Raw genomic sequence first — 8709 nt, 5'->3', positions numbered from 1 at the left:
GTTTTAGATGAGTATGTCCTTTTATTATATAGATATCCATTCATCTTTTTCTCTAGTAAATTCCTTGTCTTAAAAGTCTATTTTGTCAGATATTATATAGTTAACCAACTCTCTAACACTTATTGTTTTCATGGTATATCTTTAATTTTCATTTTACTTCCAGCCTATTTGTGTTTGAATATCAAGTGTGTCTCCTATAGGCAACATATAATTGGATCGCTTTTTTGTAGTCTTATCTTTTCTGCCTTTTGGTTGAAGTGTTTATACCATTTCCAGTTAACCTAAATTTTGATAGGTTGGATTTAGGTCTTTATTTTAATGTATTTTCTATTTGTCTCATCTCATTTGTTCCTCTGTTCTTTCTTTACTGCCTTCTTTTGTTTTAAACAAAAAGTTTTTAGTATATCACTTTTATTCCTCTATTTAATTTGAAGATATATCTCTTTTTGTGTATATGCTTTTCATTTGTCCTAGAGATTACAATGTCCACATTTATTTATCACAACCTACTTCATCTTAATACTGACTTCTTCCAGGAAAACAATAAGTTTGTGCCAGCCTATTTCTATCCTCCCTTCTTCACCCAAACCTGCTTCACCTCCTGTTTATTCATCTTTAAAATACTACTACTCAAGACAGAAATTAGGGAATCATTCCAGATTCTTCCCTTTCCCTTACCCCAACAGCTAATCAATAATTCCTGTTATTTCTACCTCCTCCATATCCCACAACAGTCTTCCTCTTCTCTGTCATAACTGCCACTGTTCAGATTCTGTCTTTATCCATCTTTTACCTAGCCTACTGCATTGGCCTCCTCACTGGTCTCTGTTCTTAAGGTTTCACTGTCCTCAAATCACCACTCTATCATTTACACAGCTTGCACATATAGATATTCTAATAAGCAAATCTTATATCATCCTTCCAAGCAATTTTTCAATGGCTCCTACCTGCATAGAGGATAAAATCAAATCTCCATGGCATGGTACACAAAGCCCTCTGTGATCTGGCCCACTGCCTATCACTGTCTAACCTCAGTGACCACCACAATCTGATAATACTTTATGTACCAAACGATAGAAAGCTACTTTTAATTTCCTGAGCATAACTGGCTCACTCATACTTTTGTGCATTAATACAGGCCATTTCCTCTACCTGCAATGTTCTCCCCAGGCACGTTGGGAAAGAAAACGCCTATTCATGCTTAAATGCTCAACATAGTGGGTACCTTCTTTACATGACCTGATTCTACAAAGTAGTCTCTCATTCCTCTCAGTGCATTGCACCTTTTCTACTGGTACACTTTCTGCATTTAGTATAGCATTTTGTTCTCATTTCTCTCACTGTTCAATGTTTACCTTCTTAAAGATGGGAACTACGTTTCATCTTTCAATCCTCAGTATTCAGTGTACTGCCTGGAACATAGTTATTATATGCTTATTCAATAAATGAGTTATGAAGGTAAGAATGATATTTGAAGACATGAAAAAGAATGAGTTCTAAAGTAATTATGGAGCATGAATAGTTACTTTAGGACTTGTAGGGAGTCAATAATAACCGAGGCACATATATATTATAAACTTGCTGTATACCCAGGTTATGTAAAGCTCTTGCATACATTATATAACAAAAACAACATGGGGAGCATAAAACCCATTTTGTAAATGAATAAACAGAGGCACAAAAATGTTTTAAATATTTTGTTCAAGGTCACAGTAAGTGTCAAAGCCAAGTCTGAGAGAGGTCTATGTTAACCACAAATCTATTCTGTTTTTCAGTATAACCCAATGTTAAATCTTCACTCTTATTTCTAGGGATTTGCTCCCCTTATTGCTATGTAATTGCTCTCCTTTTTCTCTGTACTTTTATGTTCTCCTACTTTTTCCTTGTTGTTTCTTTCTCTTCCTCTAATTTGATTTCCATAATGAACATAACATGTAAGAAACTATATTGTCAGGTATTTCACCAAGATGTACTTTCTCTTTTCTTCTTTACTAGGGAATATTGCAGGGAAAAAGCAAGTCAAATAATGGAAGTTAGGAAAAACAAAGAAGGAATAGCTACTGAGAAAGGAGGTAAGTGAAGATTACTAGGTGTTATCAGTTAATAATGTGGATTTTATAATCAAAGAAAACACAATAATTTCAAGAGAAACATCAAAAGTGCTTTATTCAAAGTAATGTCCATCGCTATCTATACCTTCCCCCCATCTTTCAGGTAATTTGTGGATACCGTCCCAACAGAGCTTTTCTTGTTTTGAGGCAAACCATTCAGAGACCCAATTTTCCACTTCTTCATATGTTTTGAAGTGCTGCTCGGAAAGTGCATGTGCCATCAATCAGAACAAGTGGTAATCTGAAGGAGCAAGGTCTGGTGAATATGGCGAGTGGGTTAATACTTCCCAGGAGAAATCTTTTAACCTGTCTTTAACTGGTTTTGAAGTGTGTGATGGTTTGTCGTCATGAAGCAAAATTACTTTCCTGTGTCTTCTGGCCCATTCTGGTGATTTTGTGTGGTTCAAATTGATTATTTGTTGTCAGTAATGATCAGTATTAACGGTTTCACCTGGTTTTAGAAGCTCATAATTCATCACACCTTCCTGCATTGTCTTCTTTCCGAAGCTTTTTGTCCTTGCAGTCGATGTTGATGGTTGACCTGGATCAACCCATGATTTTGTGCATTTGGGATTCTCAAAATAAATTCACTTTTCATCTCCAGTCACAATTCGATACAAAAAAGACTTTCTTTCATGCCACTGAAGCAACATTTTACTGATGACTTTTCGGTTTTCCATTTGTCTTTCGTTCAGTTGATGTGGCACCCATTTTCCTTCCTTTAAAATCTTTCCCATTGCTTATAAGTGATCAGAAATTGTTTGCTGAGCAACATTTAATCTTTCTGCAAGTTGTTTTTGAGTTTAACACGCATCTTCATCCAATAATGCTTGTAACTGTTGGTCTTCAAACTTTTTCGGTTGACCTGGACATTCTTTGTCTTTCACATCGAAATCACCACTTTTAAAGCATTTAAACCAGTGTTCACAAGTATCTTGAGATGGAGAATGTTTACCATAAGCTTCCCGAAGTATTCAGCAGCACTTTTCTTCAAAATAAAGTAATGAATCAAAACTTCCCGCAAATGCTCTTTTTTTGGCACAAAATTCAACATTTTTAAGTGTGAAAATATCTATGATAACACCTTCAGAAAATTTGACATATGAGGTTTTGAAGCTTGTTGCCAATACAACAAAATAGCATACATATCAAATTGCATAAATATCACCATTAGTGTAACTCCATCTAGTGAAAAAAATCCGCATTATTAACCGGTACACCTAGTACTTAGTGTAAGAGAAAAAACTAAAAACAAATCTTTAAATGCAGCAAAAGAAAGATCCGTGATGATTACTGAGAACCACATTTTAGCTGAATATGGGAGAAGGATAAAAGAAAGAATAACACTAGCTAAGGAAATGGAGACAGCACTGAAGACCACTTATTTGAAAAACTTGTATGAAACAACAGAAAGGATGAAGATCGTAGCTAGAAAGGATAGCTGAATCAAATAAAAGTGTTGGGGGTGTGTTCTGTTTGCAGTTTATTCGTTTAGCGAAATGCTCACTTAAGTCAGTTTATATACTGCAGAAAACGAAACACTTTGCCCCGAGACAGCAAGGACCTTGTCTGTCTTTTTCAGTCATTACACTCCAGTCTTGGCACATAGCAGACACTCAATACCTATAAATACCATTATCCTAATCTTAAAAAAAGCCCCTATAAATTATAGATATACTCTTCAGTTGCAGTATTTAATCTATATCTTCTATCAACTGAATGCTGCACTAAATGTTCATGCACCTTATAAATATTAATTGAGCACCTACTATGTGCCAGGTACTATTCTAGGCCATAGAAATATAGTAGTGGACAAAACCAAAAAATGCCCTTACTCTAATGGGAGGAACCACACACACAACCACAAATAAAAAATGTAAGATGCCCAAGTGTAAGTTCTAAAAATAATATAAAAACATAAAATGAGAAATCCAGTGTTAATGGGAAATGATGGGTAATATCCCATATGAGATGGTTATGGCCTGGCCGAATTGCCCAGTGGGTTGAGCGTCATTCTATGCACAGAAATGTTGCCAGTTTGATTCCTGGTCAAGGCATGTACCTGGGCTGCAGGTTAAATCCCCAGTCAGGGCACGGACAGAAGGCAACTGATCAATGTTTCTCGCTCACAGTGACATTTCTCTCTCTCTCTCTCTTTCTCTCTCTCAAGCATGTCCTTGGGTGAGGTTTTTTTTTTAAAAAAAAAAGATGGTCATGGAAGGCATTTTTGTTTAGGTGATATTTGAATGAGAAAGTGAGCCAGGAAAATAAGCAAAGAGCATTATACATAGATGGGACAGTAAGTCCAAAGACCTGAGAAGAGAGAATATTTAGTGTGTATGAGGAAGGGCCGCTGTAGTAAAGGAAATGAAGGAAAGAATAACAGAACCAGCTGTAATACATCAATAATTCATCTATAATAATTAACACTGTACTTTATCATCATTGGAATCTTTCACACATAAATACTTTTTAAACTAATACACAAGTGGGGGAAATTCAGAAAAATTTCAAATTGATTACTCTGCAAAAAGTCCTTTTTCAGTATTTCTTAATATAACCAAAAAGAGTTCTGTTTAAATAATTCAAGCAATACCATGTTTAGTCTACGTGTTAAAAATATTTCACATTAGATTTCAACAATTTTACATCCATTACTCTTAAATACAACACAACACCACTTCCTTACAAAAGGCAGTAGATGTGAATACTCTTTGGACAAGTTTGCTGGAATATCCTTTTGATAAGACTCCAGGTAGAGCACTAACATTCAATTCTAAGAGCTACATATTAAGAGAAATACACAGAGGGTCCAATTTTTTAACATGTCCCTTTCCCACCTATCTGCCAATAACTGAGTATGGTTTAAAAGAATTGAACTATTTTCATATATGCTACTAGAAGCCTGGTGCACGAAATTTGTGCATGGGTAGGGTCCCTAGACCTGGCCAGCGATCAGGGCCATCTTTCCTGGCTTCCGGAAGCCAACCCTACCTCCTGCCGCCAGTCGCCCTCTGTGTCTGCGGCGATTGGCGGGGTGATCACACCCCAGCACTGCTCGTGTCAGCTACCACCCACTCCCGGTTCCCAGTTCCCCATCAGGCAATTGGAGCCTGTCGGCCGAGGGGAGGAACTGAGAGGTTGGCCTTTCCTGCCTGCTTGCTGGCCCAACCCCCCACCGCTGGTCACCCTCTATGTGTGGGGCGACCAGAAGGGCAATCAGGGCTCCGGTGCCACCTGCGTCCACCGCCACCCATCCCCGGTTCCCGGTTCCCCATTGGGCAATCAGGGCCTGTGGGCTGGGGGCAGCTCCTGCATTGAGCATCTGCCCCCTGGTGGTCAGTGCACATCATAGCCGACTGGTTGTTCTGCTGTCCAGTCGATTTGCATATTACACTTTTATATATATACATAGCACCTACCATGGTTCAATATGCATAATAAAAGACTGACTCAATTAAATCAAGGTATTTTTCATACTAGTATTTTTTGTTTAAGTAAATTCTAAATAATATATAAAATTAGGAATAAAAATACCAAAAATATCAACAGAACATATCGATATTAGAGATAAAAGAATTTCAGAGGGCACTGATATTATGGGGTCAGGGGGAAGCTAGTTTACAAGCAAAAGGAAACCCATTTTCTTCCAAGAAATTTTAAAAAGCAAGTTTTAAATGTCTTTTTTCTGAAATAAGAAATACTAAAAACAACCCAAAAGTGCATTTAAAAATAGAGAACTTGCCTACAGTTATGTGAGCAATTAAGATAAGAAATAAAACAAATAAAGCTGCAGCACTAAACATGCTGCAAAATGTGAACATTTAATCCAACCAAGATGGTTACACCCACTCCCATTAGTAAAACAAAATGTAGGACAAAATGGGAAATTAATGAGCTTAGCTGTAGGGGCTTGTTTGTTTGTTTTTTAATTTCATCCTTTTGCTCAAAATGTAATTTCTATTTTACCCTAAAGTCTTTTGTTGGCTATAAGGGGAATCAAATGTTCCTAAAAAAGAATCAGAACAAGCTCTGAAAATGCATAATACAAGCTTCATTTGTTCTAATGCACATCTGGTGTATTTTGTTTTAACATTTTTGACAGGTTAATCATTTGTCTTCATGTTTAAAGAACACGACTGTTTTGCTAGTGCTGTTACACATTCATGTGGGGGTGAACAGAAAAAGCTAGAGAAGGAGAAAGGTCTCTTTGTTTTTTCAAGATGCTTTGTTAAACAAAGGTGAGAGGAGAAGGGGGAAAGGGGAGGGGGAAGGGGGGAGGGGGGGGTGGGGGGGGGTGTACCTAGGTAACTTGACCTTGGTGTACAGAAACTGACTCATTATGAAAGTAAAAATAAAGCCCATTAATAAAAATTAGTAATTTGAGGGGGAACTTTTCTTATTTGAAATGAAGTTATTTGAAAACCTTTCAGAATAAAAACAACAGTGCCTAATTTTGTGATGAAAATCTAATTTTAAAAAAAAAACCCTCAAGGCTAAAAAACATAAAGGCCTAAAGGGTTATTCAGAGAATAGATAAAGTAGCAAAGGTGACTAAATTAACTTCTGGGAAAAACCAGTTCACCATGCAAAGAAAGGAGATAGCTAAATACAGATATATTTAGCATTTAGTTTCAGTTTTAACTGACTATATTTAGTACTGTTTGGTTTTGTTGAGCTTGAATTTAATTAGAAAGAAGTATGAGAAATATTTTCATCAAATTGAACTGTAATTCATATTTAATTTTTAAAATAATGTCAATTTCAGGTCTTACTTAGGAAAAATTACATCTGATTCCATGACAACAAACACTATTGTAATGGAAAATCCTAATAAAAAGTGCCAATACTCAGTTCAATAGCTAATAAGAATGTGTTATTCAATGCAGACTATCAAAATAAATAAATAAAACTCTAGTACAACAATAGAATTGGAGAGTATATATGAAATTGTTTAAAGTACAAAACATAATCTATAATTCATGGTGTTAGTGGCTACCATGTCTGAAGAATTTTGGTAGGAATTTTCAGCTCAAGTAGAGTTAAAATGTGAAGCCCAATCTACTAAAACAATATTAAAATACTTGTTCTGTTTACACTATGAAATTTTATTTGAAATAATACCTATCTATAGCAGATATACAGTAAAAAAAATATCAGCACCATTTGACTCTTCCGTTTGTCTTTCCTGTCCATTCTTAATTACTTGATGCAATCCTAATATATCTGACATTTGTCCTCTTCATTTCCAGTCTCATTATGAAGACATTAGTTTAAACATTAGCTTTATTAGTCTCTGGTGATTGTGTCCAAGCTGGTCTCCCTGCTTCTAGTTTTGATTGATGCCAATACATCTTATGAACTCTTGCTAGATTAAACCTGTAAAGAATTCCCCACCTTAAAAACTTCTAAGAGATTCTACTGAATATAGAAAAAGATAAAAGTCCAAGCTTACTAGGATCTTATTCCAGATCCTTCTCAATATGACATAAATCTACCATTCCAACACAATTTCCCATTATTTTCTTTCATATCAATGTAGGGATACCTTTCAATACAGCTAAAGAGGACTAACTGATATTTCTTGTACATGGACTGTAATTTCTGACTTACTTCAATGTCTATGATTAATAGATTCTTCCTTCTTATTACCTTGAAATTCTAGCAAAAGCTAACTAATAATAAAGCAGAAAATTATGCTTGTGAAATCACATATTTTTGCTTAAGTATCTTAGCAGAGCATACTGTTCCTGTTTCTAGTCACCACCAGATATGCAGACTCACCGGCCAACCACAAGAGAGCAAAATTAGTATCAGGAACGGGATGACCAGCTGAGTCAAACTGCACATCCGGTCCACAGAAAATCCCTACTCCCCTCAACTCAATTCCTACTTCCCTTTTACCTTATATAATTATCTGTTTTGACAAGAACTGATAAGATGGGCTTTGGGATAGGAGTCCCCACCTTCTCAAGTTGCCGGCACTTGAATAAACCACTTTCCTTCTCATCAGCACCTGTCTCACAAGTTTGGCTTTCATTGCAGCACGCAGCACAACTACAGTTTGGTTTCATACTTAAAAAGTATTTCCCTTAATCTATGCATCCAATTATTCAAGATCAGTTTAAATGCTAACTTCCTCATCTATATATGTAAATTCTTCTTCTACTGAAAACCTGCAGCACCTTGTGACTTTATCATTTATGTTATACTTTAGAACACAGCTACTTATGTAGCAACTAGAGGCCCGGTGCATGAAATTGGTACACAGATGCAGTCCCTAGGCCTGGCTGGCAATCAAAGCACGAGTGTCTGGCTTGGAAGGGCAGGTATCAGCTGACCTCTGGGCAGCACCTGGGGCCCCTGGGCCCCCGCATGCCACCCTCCCCTTGAGTCATCAGGGCTCCCACCCAGCTCCCTCAGCACATGGAGGCGGGGGGTGGCCCCACCCCCTACTGGCGCTGGTCGCTGTCTGCGGGGCAATAAGGTGGGGTGATCGGGCCCTGCTCGCACCTGCATTGGCTGGTACCAGCAGCTCACTTGCTCAACATTCCGGCACAGCACCGCTCTTGTAAGGGCCCATAGGGGCTGGCGAGCA

The 8709-nt window shown here is 37.2% G+C and overlaps 1 protein-coding gene across 6 annotated transcripts in view; it reads right to left on the bottom strand.

Moving 5' to 3' along the window:
- Positions 1-8709, bottom strand: part of MRPL1 (mitochondrial ribosomal protein L1) — a 56333-nt gene that overhangs the window by 27399 nt on the left and 20225 nt on the right. The window lies entirely within an intron of this gene.

This window comes from Myotis lucifugus, unplaced genomic scaffold (genome assembly GCF_000147115.1).
Source record: "Myotis lucifugus unplaced genomic scaffold, Myoluc2.0 scaffold_12, whole genome shotgun sequence".
In the NCBI taxonomy this organism is placed as follows: domain Eukaryota; kingdom Metazoa; phylum Chordata; class Mammalia; order Chiroptera; family Vespertilionidae; genus Myotis; species Myotis lucifugus.
Note: the sequence above shows the minus strand (reverse complement) of the source record. Positions and strands in the feature narration are given on the sequence as shown.